This window comes from Diceros bicornis, chromosome 35, assembly GCF_020826845.1.
Source record: "Diceros bicornis minor isolate mBicDic1 chromosome 35, mDicBic1.mat.cur, whole genome shotgun sequence".
Classification (NCBI taxonomy): domain Eukaryota; kingdom Metazoa; phylum Chordata; class Mammalia; order Perissodactyla; family Rhinocerotidae; genus Diceros; species Diceros bicornis.
The window spans coordinates 16,312,524-16,325,085 of NC_080774.1; positions in this window are offsets into that span (position 1 = coordinate 16,312,524).

Consider the following 12,562-nt stretch of genomic DNA (forward strand, 5'->3'; position numbering starts at 1 on the left):
TGCGTATTACTTTCCAACTGATGCTGCATCAGCTGCCACAAACCTAGCAACTTGAAAACAACCCACATTTATTATTTTAGAGTTTTGGAGGTCAAAAGTCTGCAGTGGACCAAAATCAAGATGCTGGCAGGGTTGCATTCCTTTCTGGAGGCTCTAAGGGAGAATCTGTTGCGTTGCCTTTTCTGCCCTGTAGAGGCTGCCCACATTCCTTGGCTCCTGGCACCCTTCCATCTCAAAATCAGCAGTGGCCACTGGACTCTCTCCTATCACATCTCTCTGGTTCTGACTCCTTTATCTTCCTCTTCCCCATTTAAGGACTCTTCCTCAAACATGCCAAGATCATTTCTGCCTCACGGCCTGTGTGTGTGCTGTTTCCTCTACCCATAACACTGTTTCCCGGATTTCCACATGGCTGGCTCATCTTCTTCCCCCAGGTCTCGCCTTCTCAGAGAGGGCTGACTCATCCCTTATCTAAGGCAGCCACCCCACCCCTAGTCCCTCACTATCATGTCACCCTGTTTTATTTCCTCCACACCTAGAAAAGGATGTAGCCCATGGCAGATACTCCATAAATATTTCTTGAATGAGTACAACATTCTTCTTCACCTGTGCCCTTCCCTGGCTAATGTCCACTCCTTTCCCTCAGAGTAAATGCCTCTTCTTTAGGGAAGCTTTCTCCGACATGCCAACTCTTCAGGAATCAGAGTCTCTGTTTTGTGTGCTCACACGGCCCTATGGTTTTACTTCAAGGTCTTACCACAATGATAGTTAAATATAGTAATCAATTGTGTGATGATCATTTAACATCTGTCTTTCCCAGCAGATCATCAGCCCCAGGAGAGCAGGAACCTTGTTCGTGTTTTTCACCTTTGCATTCCTGGTGCCTAGCATATAGAAGGTTTTCAGTAATTATTTGTTGAATATAAGAATGAATAAATAAATAATGAATGAGGGTGTATAAGCAGGGAGAAACGGAAAAAGAGAACAGAACCCAAAGTTGCTCCATCACCTTGGCCGTATTTTTATAGTATCTAGCAGATTTAAAGCTGATTTTTGAAGGAAGGTGTAATTAACCAAGGAATTGGTTCAAAGTCCTGTCCCAAAACATTCTCACTTAATCCTTTATCACTTACCATGATGGTTTAGGAAAATGCAGTTATGAAAATCCACGTACACCCAAAAGTTGTTTCAAGAAGATATGGACCCAAGTGAACCCCAGCTTGTGTGGGTGGCCTTTCCCCAAGCCTCCTGTGAGGCTGGGCTGCCCCCTAGTGGAAGCAATGGAGAAAGGCACTTTAGGGTGTTCCCTTTGATGAATGGCACATTTCTTTTGCCTTTTATAACCCTCTGTGTTTGTTAACGGGATCCAGAAATAAACTGGAGGGAAATTGCACAACTTTGATAAAGAAAAGAAGCACCAGTCAAGTTGCAGAGTACAAAATCAACATATAAAAATCAATTGTTTCTATACACTAACAATGAACTAGTAGAGAGAGGAAATCAAGAATACAATCCTATTTACAATCACAACAAAAAGAATAAAATACCTAGGAATAAATTTAACCAAGGAGGTGAAAGACCCATACACTGAAAACTATAAGACATTGATGAAAGAAATAGAAGAAGACATAAAGAAATGGAAAGATATTCCATGCTCATGGATTGGAAGAATACACATAGTTAAAATGTCTATATAAACTAAAGCAGTCTACAGAGTCAATGCAATCCCAGTCAGAATCCCAATGATATTCTCCACAGAAATACAACAAAGAATCCTAAAATTTGTATGGAACAACAAAAGACCCTGAATAGCCAAAGCAATCCTGAGAAAAAAGAACAAAGCTGGAGGCATCACAATCCCTGACTTCAAAATATACTATAAAGCAATAGTAATCAAAACAGCATGGTACTGGCAGAAAAAGAGACACAAAGATCTATGGAACAGAATTGAAAGCCCAGAAATAAAACCACACAACTATGGACAGCTAATCTTCGACAAAGGACCCAAGAACATACATGGAGAAGGGAAAGTCTCTTCAATAAATGGTGTTGGGAAAACTGGACAGCCACGTGTAAAAGAATGAAAGTGGACCCTTACCTTACACCATACACAAAAATTAACTCAAAATGGATTAAAGACTTGAATGTAAGACCCGAAGCCACAAAACTCCTACAAGAAGGTACAGGCAGTACACTCTTTGGCATCGGTCTTAGCAGCATCTTTTTGAATACCATGTCTACTCAGGGAAAGGAAACAAACAAACAAACAAATAAACAAATGGGACTACATCAGACTAAAAAGCTTCTGCAAGACAAAGGAAACCATCAACAAAATGAAAAGACTACCCACCAACTGGGAGAAAATATTTGCAAATCATATATCCCACAAGGGTTTAATTTCCAAAATACATAAAGAACTCATACAACTCAACAACAACAAAAAAACAACCCGATCAAAAAATGGGCAGAGAATATGAACAGACATTTTTCCAACGAAGCTATACAGATGGCCAACAGGCACGTGAAAAGATGTTCCACATCACTAATTATTATGGAAATGCAAATCAAAACTACAATGAGATATCACCTTACACCCATCAGAATGGCTCTAATTAACAAGACAAGAAATAACAAATGTTGGAGAGGATGTGGAGAAAAGGGAACACTCATACGCTGCTGGTGGGAATGCAAACTGGTGCAGCCTCTATGGAAAACAGTATGGAGATTTCTAAAACAATTAAAAATGGAAATACTGTATGATCCAGCTATCCCACTACTGGGTATTTATCCAAAGAACATGAAATCAACAATTCAAAGAGATTTATGCACCCCTATGTTCATCGCAGCATTATTCACAATAGCCAAGATGTGGAAACAACCCAAGTGCCCATCAACGGATGAATGGATAAAGAAGATGTGGCACACAATGGAATACTACTCAACCAAAAAAAAAGACAAAACTGTGCCATTTGCGACAACATGGATGTTGCCATCACCTCATGCCCTTTAGAATGGCTGGTGGGAAGGTAAATTGGTACAGCCAACATGGAAAACAGTATTGAGATTCCTTAAGAAATAGAAAATAGACATATCACATGATTCAACTATTCCACTTCTGGGTATTTATCCAAAGAACACAAAAACACTAACACCCCTATGTTCATCGCAGCATTATTCACAATAGCCAAGACTTGGAAGCCACCTAACTGCCCATCAACAGACGAATGGATAGAGAAGACCAGAAACTAAGGCATTGGAAGTTTAAGTAACTTGCCAAAGAGCCCATACCTAGAAAGTAGTAGAACTAGGATTTGAATGTGGGTAGGCTGGCTCCAGAGCCTTGGATCCTAACCATGACAGCACTTGCCAGTAGTCACTAGTTGGAAGCACTAAAGTACAGTCTGCTGCTTTTGAACCAGATTTTTGGCTGATTTCCAGGGTAATTTTCAGGCTAGCTCACTCTAGGACTTAGTTCTGGCCTTAAAATTCTCAAAAGCAGTGTAGATACAATATGTGAATAATTGTATTCACATATCTGTTCTTCAGAAACACCAAAGGTAGATAAGACAGTAAACTTCCCAGTGACTGAGGAAGACAAAGCCTGGCTCAGTAGGGCTTGTTCTCCAGTCTCTATATTCTGCAGTTCTAAATTTAGCTCTTTTGCCCGAAAGAAGTTGTTTAATGATTTTTTAAAAAGTGAGTAACTATAATAATAATGTTATGGCAAACATTATAGCTTGCTATCTGCCAAGTGTTGTGCTAAGCCCTTAAAATTTACTTTCACTCAATTGTCATTAGCCCTAGATATAAGCACTACTATTAATTGATCTTTGCCATTGAGGAAACTGAGGCACAGAGAAGTCAAATAACTTGTTCAAGGTCACACAACTGCAAAGTGTTAGGATTTGAGTCAGGCAGTCTGATTCTAAAATGCGTGTTCTTAATCATTACACTCAACTAACTCCCATAAATCATAAACTGACTCTCACAGTTTAGTTCTTAACTAAGAAAAAATAATAAACTACCTTTCACACATAACAGAATGAAATGAGTTAATTGCCTGTTACCCGTTTTCCCTAATTAGTTGCAAGTTTGACATAAATATGTGTGGGCTGAACTTTGGGGACAGATTTGCATTAATTACATTTTCTGTTTGGAATCTTATCAGATATTAAGATGCTCTGAAGTCTTACCTCTATGTCTAAAATTTATTTTCTATGTACAATAATTAATATCCACAGGGGAAAAAAACTAGATTCCTGTTAAGAATAGGAGCTAATCTGTATGATTTAGAATGCTTTCGGTTGCAAGCAACAGAAAATCCGATTGACTTAAACCGTAAGAGAAGTCACTGGTTCTCATAATGGGAAATTTCAGACAGAGGACAAACTCCAAGGTTGTCCATGTGATCCAATGGATCACAAAGTCAGCAGACTATGCCTCTGTTTCTCTTTGAGTCTCTAAGTTCTGTTCTCCTTTGTGTATATTCTTTGTTCTCAAACTGGCTTCCCTCATGGCAGGAGTGTCTGAAGCTGGAAACTTCCTTGTCAATGTCCTGGGAGAAGGAAGGCCTCTCTACCTCAAACCATCAGACAAAAGCCCCACTCTTCATTCTCACTGTAGCACTTAGGTCATTGGACCATGCCTGAATCTAGGTTGGCATAGGCCTGGGTTACATGCCCATCCCTGAAACAACTCCTGTAGCAAGAGGGGTGGGATTGTCCAGTCAGGACTTGCCTCTGGAGTAGTCAGTAAATATTAGCCCTTATTAATTTTATTATTATAAGAAATGAAATTTTTTTGCACCCGGGTAAAGCATAAGTAGAATGACTAATAATGAAAAGTTGGTCCACCTCGCTCATAAATCAACACATGCATAAAAAAACAATGAGGTACCATTTTTACTAGTCAGACTGCCAAAAAAATTAAAAATTTAATAGTGCTCAATGTTGAAGAGGGTATGAGAAACAGCCATCCCAAACAGAGTTGCAGTAACATTTTTGGAGATAAATTTGACAATTTCTAGCAAATTTTTAAAGGTATGTACACTTAGATCTAGGGATTCTAGTGTTTGTAATTATTCCCACAACTGTACTCACAAAACTACCCTAGGGTATGTGAATTGGTCAGGTTGTATGGGTATACAACAGCAGTGTTATTCGTGAAAGTACAAAGTGAAAAATAAAACTGTCCATCAGTAAAGACTGATTAGGCTTCTGGCTTCCAGTAGTGGTGGAGTGGCTTATATTGGACTAACTCTCCTGCCAATAACAGCTACAAACTCTGGACAAAAATAGAGGCTCTTGAGAACAACCAATAGCAGGCAAAAACTGGAGGGGATTGAATCCTTGAATGAATGGAATCATTCACATTTACCTGGATTTTCCTTTGACGAGTCTCCAAGTCTGCATAGCACACAGAGAATAAAGTTCGGGCAGAAAGCAACAGTCTTATTGGACTGAGGAATCACAGATTGGGGTCAGGGGTTCCCAGCATGGTTGGAAATTGAGGGGGCAAATGCCAGAAAAGATAGAGCCACTGAGAAGGGAGCCCAAAATCTGAATATAAACTCACCTCAAATCTTTGGCTGACTCCTGAACTGCATTTATGGAGCTCAGCAGAAGAGGAAAAAAAAAAAAGCTGGAAAGCTACAAAAGCTGAGCAGAGGTTTCAGCAACGAATCAGTGCTAAGGAAGAAGAGTTTGGAGTTCAAGTTCCACCAAGTTAGAGGAGCTTAGTCATCCCCGTCTTTCTGTTGAAACCCCAGAGTAGTCACATCAATAGCAAAGACACCATCCAAGGACTAAAGTCTAGAAAGTGTAAAACCAAAATAAACCCACCCAAAAGAAGCCTAAAACCATGTCTCCATAGGATAAAGATGAGTCACCAGTAATTTAACTGCCAGGTAAAACAAAACCCAACACTTTTCTGAGGCAGATAACAGAATCCAAGGTCTCTACAATATATCATCCACAATATTCAGTATAAAATTTAAAAGTCACTAAACATATGAAGAAGCAGGAAAGTGTTATCATTAAGAGAAAAAATAGAAACAGACTCAAAGATAAAGCAGATGTTGCAATAAGTAGATAAATGCTTTAAAATAACTATTCAAGCATCGAGAGGAAAAGATTAATATAATGAATGAAGAGATGGAGAATTTCAGGGGAGATAGGGAAACTAAGAAAAACTAGAAATCCTAGAACTGAACATTGCAAATGCGGAAATAAATTCTTTGTATGGGATTAACAGCCTATTGGACAATGCAGAAGAAAGGATCAGGAACTTGAAGACAGGTCAATAAAATTATTCAAACTGAAGCAGAGCAAGAAAAACTGTTTAAAAACAAAATAGAGCTTCAGTGACTTGTGGGAGAGTATCAAGTATCCTACTACATATGTAATCGGATTCTCAAAATAGGAGAGAGAGAGACAAGGGAGCATTAAAAAAAATTTTTTTAAGAAATATTGATTTAAATTTTTCCAGATTTTATTAAAAATATCAGCCTGGGCCAGCCCGGTGGTGCAGCGGTTAAGTGCGCACGCTCCGCTGCAGCGACCCAGGGTTCTCAGGTTTAGACCCCGGCCGCGTACCGACGCACTGCTTGTCAGGCCATGCTGTGGCGGTGTCCCATATAAAGTGGAGGAAGATGGGCACAGATGTTAGCCCAGGGCCAATCTTCCTCAGCAAAAAAGAGGAGGATTGGCATGGATCTTAGCTCAGGGCTGATCTTCCTCACCAAAAAAAATATATATATATATATATATATATATATATATATATAGACCCACATATTCAAGAAGCTCAAAAATTCTAATCAAGGTAAATTCAAAGAAAAACACACGTAGGCAAACGGCTGGAAGCCAAAGATAAAGAAAAAAAATCTATCAGCCAGAGGTAAAAAAGATACACTGCACACATAATAAATTGGCTTCTCATCAGGAACCGTGGAATACAGAGTACAGTGGAATGACAACTTTAAAATGCTGCAAGATAAAAAAAAAATAATAACTGTCAGGCTCCAGTGAAAATATCCTTCAAAAATGAAAGTGAAATGAAGACGTTTTCAGCTAAAGATTAGAGAGTTGGTTGCCAGCAGATCTGCTGTACAGGAAATGTTAAAGCAAGTCCTTTGGGATGAAGGGAGGCGAAATCAGATGGAAACCAGTATCTACAGGAAAAAAATTAAAAGTACTGGAAATGTTAAATATGTGAATAAATATCAAAGACCATAATCCTAATCAAAATCTCCAAGGGACCTCTTGCAGAAATTGATAAGCTGAGTCTAAAATTTATATGCAAAGGCAAAAGACCTAGAAGAGCTGAAACAATTTTGAAAAAGAAAAGCAAAGTTGGAGATAACACTGCCTGACCTTGAGACTCACTATAAAGCTACAGTTATCAAGAAAGTGTGATATTGGTGATAAGATAGACACATAGATGAATGGAACAAAATAGAGTCCAAATATAGACCCGCACAAATATGGCCAATTAACTTTTGACCATGGTGCAAAAGAAATCCAATGGGGAAAGAATAGTGTTTTCAATAGACGATGCTGCAACAATTAGACATCCATATGCCAAAAAATGAACCTTAACACATACCTCACACCATACATATAAATTGACTCAAAATGGATCATAGATCTAAATGTAAAACCCGAAATGATAAAACTTCTGACGAAAATGTAGGAGGATATGGAGAAACTGGAACAGTTGTGCACTGTTGGTGGAGACATAAACTGGCGCAGTCATTATGAAAACAGCATAGCAGTTCCTCAAACAATTAAAAATAGAACTACCATATGATCCAGCAAGTCCGCTTCTGGGTACGTACCAAAATGAATTGAAAGCAGGGACTCAAAAAGATATTTGTACATTCATGTTCATAGCAGCATTATTTACAATAGCCAAAAGGTGGAAGCAACCCAAGTGTCCATCAACAGATGAGTGGATAAACAAAATGTGGTATAGACACATAATGGAATATTATTCAGCCTTGCAAAGGAAGGAAATTCTGACCCATGCCACAACATGGATGAACCTTGAAGACATTATGTTTACGTGAAACAAGCCAGTACAAAAAGACAAATACTGTGATTCCACTCATATGAGGTACTTAGAGTGGTCAAATTCGTAGAGACAGAAAGTAGAATAGTAGTTGCCAGGGGCTTCAGGGAAGGGGAAATCAGGAGTTATTGTTTAATAGACATAGAGTTTCAGTTTTGTAGGATGAAAAGAAGTTCTGGAGATGGAGGGTGGTGATGGTTGCACAACAATGTGAGTGTATTTAATGCCATTGAACTATACACTTAAAATGGTTAAAATGGTAAGTTTTATGTTATGTGTATGTAGTAATCATTTTTGTTTTCTATATTTTATGACATTTTGACATCTTGAGCCTCAGTGACTGAGGAGACACTGCCCCTCTCAAGGTTAACTAATTCCTAGTGATAGTAAACAACTTGCCTGGAATATGCAAACCAACCAATCCAGAGCCCATACTCTGACCTGCCTCCTCTTTCTGGCTTTTACACTCCAGGAGGCAAAATTCCTCTGCCCTAGTCATCCCAGGGCCAGGTACAGACAAGAGGAACCACACCTATAGCCCAGAGCCCAATTGTTCAAACTACCCAATCGTCAACCTTCTCTGCTGCCTACTTTGCCTGGCCCATTCCTTCTCTCTGAAACCACAATAAGGGCTTTTCACACAGGATTTTTCCTCACTCTGCCTGTGACTAACCTCAGGGTTCTCTCTTGTGGCCCCACACGGCATGGCGTACCCGCCTTGTCTTGGGAACTGAGAGTAACAAACTGTCTTTTCAACGGCAATCGTTTCCTGACCTGTTGGCCTTACCATACATGAATAAAACCAAACTCCTGGGTACATTTTACAACAGTACATTTTAGCACAATTTTTAAAAAATAAATAATTTTTAAAAAGAGTATTGAGAAAACAGAGATTGATGAAGTCAATTGCGGTACATCTATGCTGCAGTAGTTTGGCGTGGTCACTAAGAGTGTAGACTCAGGAGTCAAATTTCCTGCATCTACATCCTGGCTCCACCACTTACTGGCTTTGTGATGTTGGGCAACTTACTTATCCACCTGTGCCTTAGTTTTCTCCTATGTAAGGTGGGGATAATATAAAACAAAGCTCTTAGGGCTTTGTGACGATTAAATGGGTTAAAATAAGGAAAGTGCTTAGGACACTGTAAGATATCATGGGGGATCAGAATTGGCCACCTCAAAATATGTCTCTTTACCTTGATTATTTTCTCTGAAATAAACTTTGATCTCCCCCTCCCCCGCCGCTGCCACTAACTGCCTAAAAGAATTTAAGATAGAAGGCCTGTCCCCAGGACAGGCCATCACCATAGATAACTCTGGGTGTGGATAGACTAGGAGGGTCCTTGCTAAGCCCATTCTTATCAAAGCTCTGAAAACCAAGTAAAAGTAGAAGTTATCCTTTGTAAGAGACATTTACATTTATAACGGAAATCTCCATTTGTAAAGGTATCTCCCTCTCTGTACCAGGAAGAAGGGGGGATGACCTTATCTCTAGAAACACTTAAGGGGGGATGACCTTATCTCTAGAAACACTTATCAGTGCAGAAGGCAAGGACTTAAATCTGCATATTAACCTTACTCTTGTTTACTGTGCTTTTCTGGTAATCTCCCATAGCTCACTCCCCCCACCCCCAACATCCTCCTTTGTCTTTAGCTGAAGATAGTATTTAAGATGAGAACCTCCACCATTTTGTCAAGTTACCCAGCTTTTCCTCGGTCTCTCTCATGTATGCATGTTATAAAGCTTTGTTTGATTTTCTCCTGTTATTCAGTCTCATGTCAATTTAATTTGTAGCCCAGCCAGAAGGACCCAGAGTGGGTAGAGGACAGTCTTCCTCCCCTTCAGTATACAGTAAGCACTCTATAAATGTTAACTATTATTGTTATGGAATTTGCAGCCATTTAAAAAATGAGGGCAATCTGTGTGTCCTGACATGGAAAGATACACTAAGGGGAAAAAAGTCACACTTGCATCAGTTTTTTAAAGGAGAGAGATATAAACAAATACTTTTTCTGGAAAAATTATGCCGTAAACAAAATATATCCCCAAAAAAGTATACAAGAAACTCTCAGGAGGTTATTCTGGGGGAAAGGAAATAAGGATCTAGGAGAAGGTGTGAGGGAGACTTTTGTTTTTTATTCAGTGCATACCTCTTATACTACCTGAAGTTTTTACCGTGTTTGTTCATACTTAAAAATACAGATATTTAATTTTTTGGAAAACGGTGAGAATATTTCTCATTGCTCTTTATTGCCACCTAGGGGATGCAGGGGGCATTGCCTGCCATGATCACTCATTGGTGGTAACCTTATTCACTATTTAATTAGTGATCCCACTTTCTTGATTCAGTTTCTTATGCCAAGCAATTCATGGCCTCCAACTTTCAGATGTTAATGAGTTTGGTAACAATAAGAAACATGGATCCATAGTTATAAAAGTCAATAGATGTTAAAAAAACAAAAATTAAAAAAAATCTAGTTTGATCTCTTTCACTGAATGACCATTCCAGTTTATATTTATAATCTTGATCAGCCTGACCCATTGGCCCACCCCAAATGATCTTACCCCTTACGCAATGATCTGTCCCTGATGCCTAAATTTCAACATCAGTCTGATTGCCTGTGTTTGAATATTGGTTCCATGACTTCCTAGCCGTGTGACCTTGGGCCAGTCACTTCACCTCTCTGAGCTTCAGTTTCTTCATCTGTAAAATACGAGTGATAATAATAATAGATCCCTCAAAGGAGTATTGGGGGATTATCAGTTGATACACAATGCCAGGCACATAATAGGGCTTGATAAACATTTTCACTCTTAATATCTACAGTCTTCAAATCTCAATTTTGTATATGGGACGCCACCACACACATGGCTTGATGAGCAGTGTGTAGGTCCACACCCAAGATCCGAACCCATGAACCCGGGCCACCGAAGCAGAGTGTGCGAACTTAACCACTACACCACCAGGCCAACCCCTTCAAATCGCAATTTAATTGCCACTTCCTCCAGGAAGCCTCCCCTGACCTCCTGACTAGGTTATATCCCTTTCACTAGGTCACATTTTTCCTTTCTAGCATTTGTCACAGATGACCATTGGATGATTATTTGATTAATGTCTCTTCCCAACTAGATCATAAGTGATATGAGCATAGAGCCTGGATCTGGTTTTGCCCATCATTCTATCCCCAGCATCTACTATGGTGCCTGGCAGACAGTAGTTGTGCCATACATAATTATTGAAAAAGAAATGAATTAATGAAGTTAGAAAACTGAAGCCCTCTAAAAAATTAAACGTTAACTAGAACAAATGTCATGAACTGGTTAGGTTCTGATGGGCTGGGTGACCTGTGTCATGAGACACAGCACAGGAGGCCCAGGGGGGAAGGAACATCCTACAAGAGAGTGTGTATGAAATCAATGAGGAAAAGGACAAACTGTACCCCTCTACTATTTGTCCTAGGCCCAGCCCTGTTTTTTTTTAATCAAGGTGAAATTCATACAACATAAAATTAACCATTTTAAAGTGTACAATTCAGCAATATTTAGTACATTCACAATGTCTTGCAGCTACCATCTATATTAAGCTCTAAAACACTTTTATCACCCCAAAAGAAAACCTTGTACCCATTAAGCAGACACTCCCCATTCCCTCTTCTCTCCAGCCCCAGGCAACCACCAATCTGCTTTCTATTTCTATGGATTTACCTATTCTGAATATTTCATGTTAGTGGAATCATACAATATGTGGTCTTTTGTGGCTGCCTTCTTTCATTAAGCATAATATTTTTGAGGTTCATTCATACTGTAGCGTGTATCAGTACTTCATTCCTTTTCGTGGCTGAATAATATTCCATTGTGTGGATGTACCACACTTTGTTTATCCATTCATCCGTTGATGGAAATTTGTGTTATTTCCACCTTTTGGCTATTATGAATGGTGCTGTTGCTGTCCAATCTTGTTTTTTGAAGCCTCTATGGTATGTCAGATCACAAAGAATGAAATATCACAGTCCCCTGGACGGGAAACCAGGACAAAGGGTCTAAATGGTGATTGACAGCTACTAACCCCTTATATAATTCAGCAAGCCATTTCACCTCCTCAGCTGTAAAGTAAGTGGTTGAACTAGGATTTTTGCACAAGTAATTCATTGGTCAGGTGATTCCAAGTATTTATTTGGGAGATGATCACAAGAAGTGATCAAGGAAAGAAAGAAAGGAAGCCAACATATTCAGTGTACACTCATGATCAAGTTACTGCTATGGGCAACTAGGATCACTTCCACTGGGGACCCATGAGACACTGCCTGTAGCACATCTTAGAGCTGTCCCACTCGAGGCGCAAGGGAGCTGGGGTATCTATCCACCAGCTCCTGCCTGTCACTGGCTAAGGGCTGCTCACAGGCTGTCCACTCTCTGGCCCCTCTGGCCTCCACTTGTGCAGGCCAAGAACGCCCCAGAAGGCCCTCAGACAGTCACAGGTGCTCACAGTAG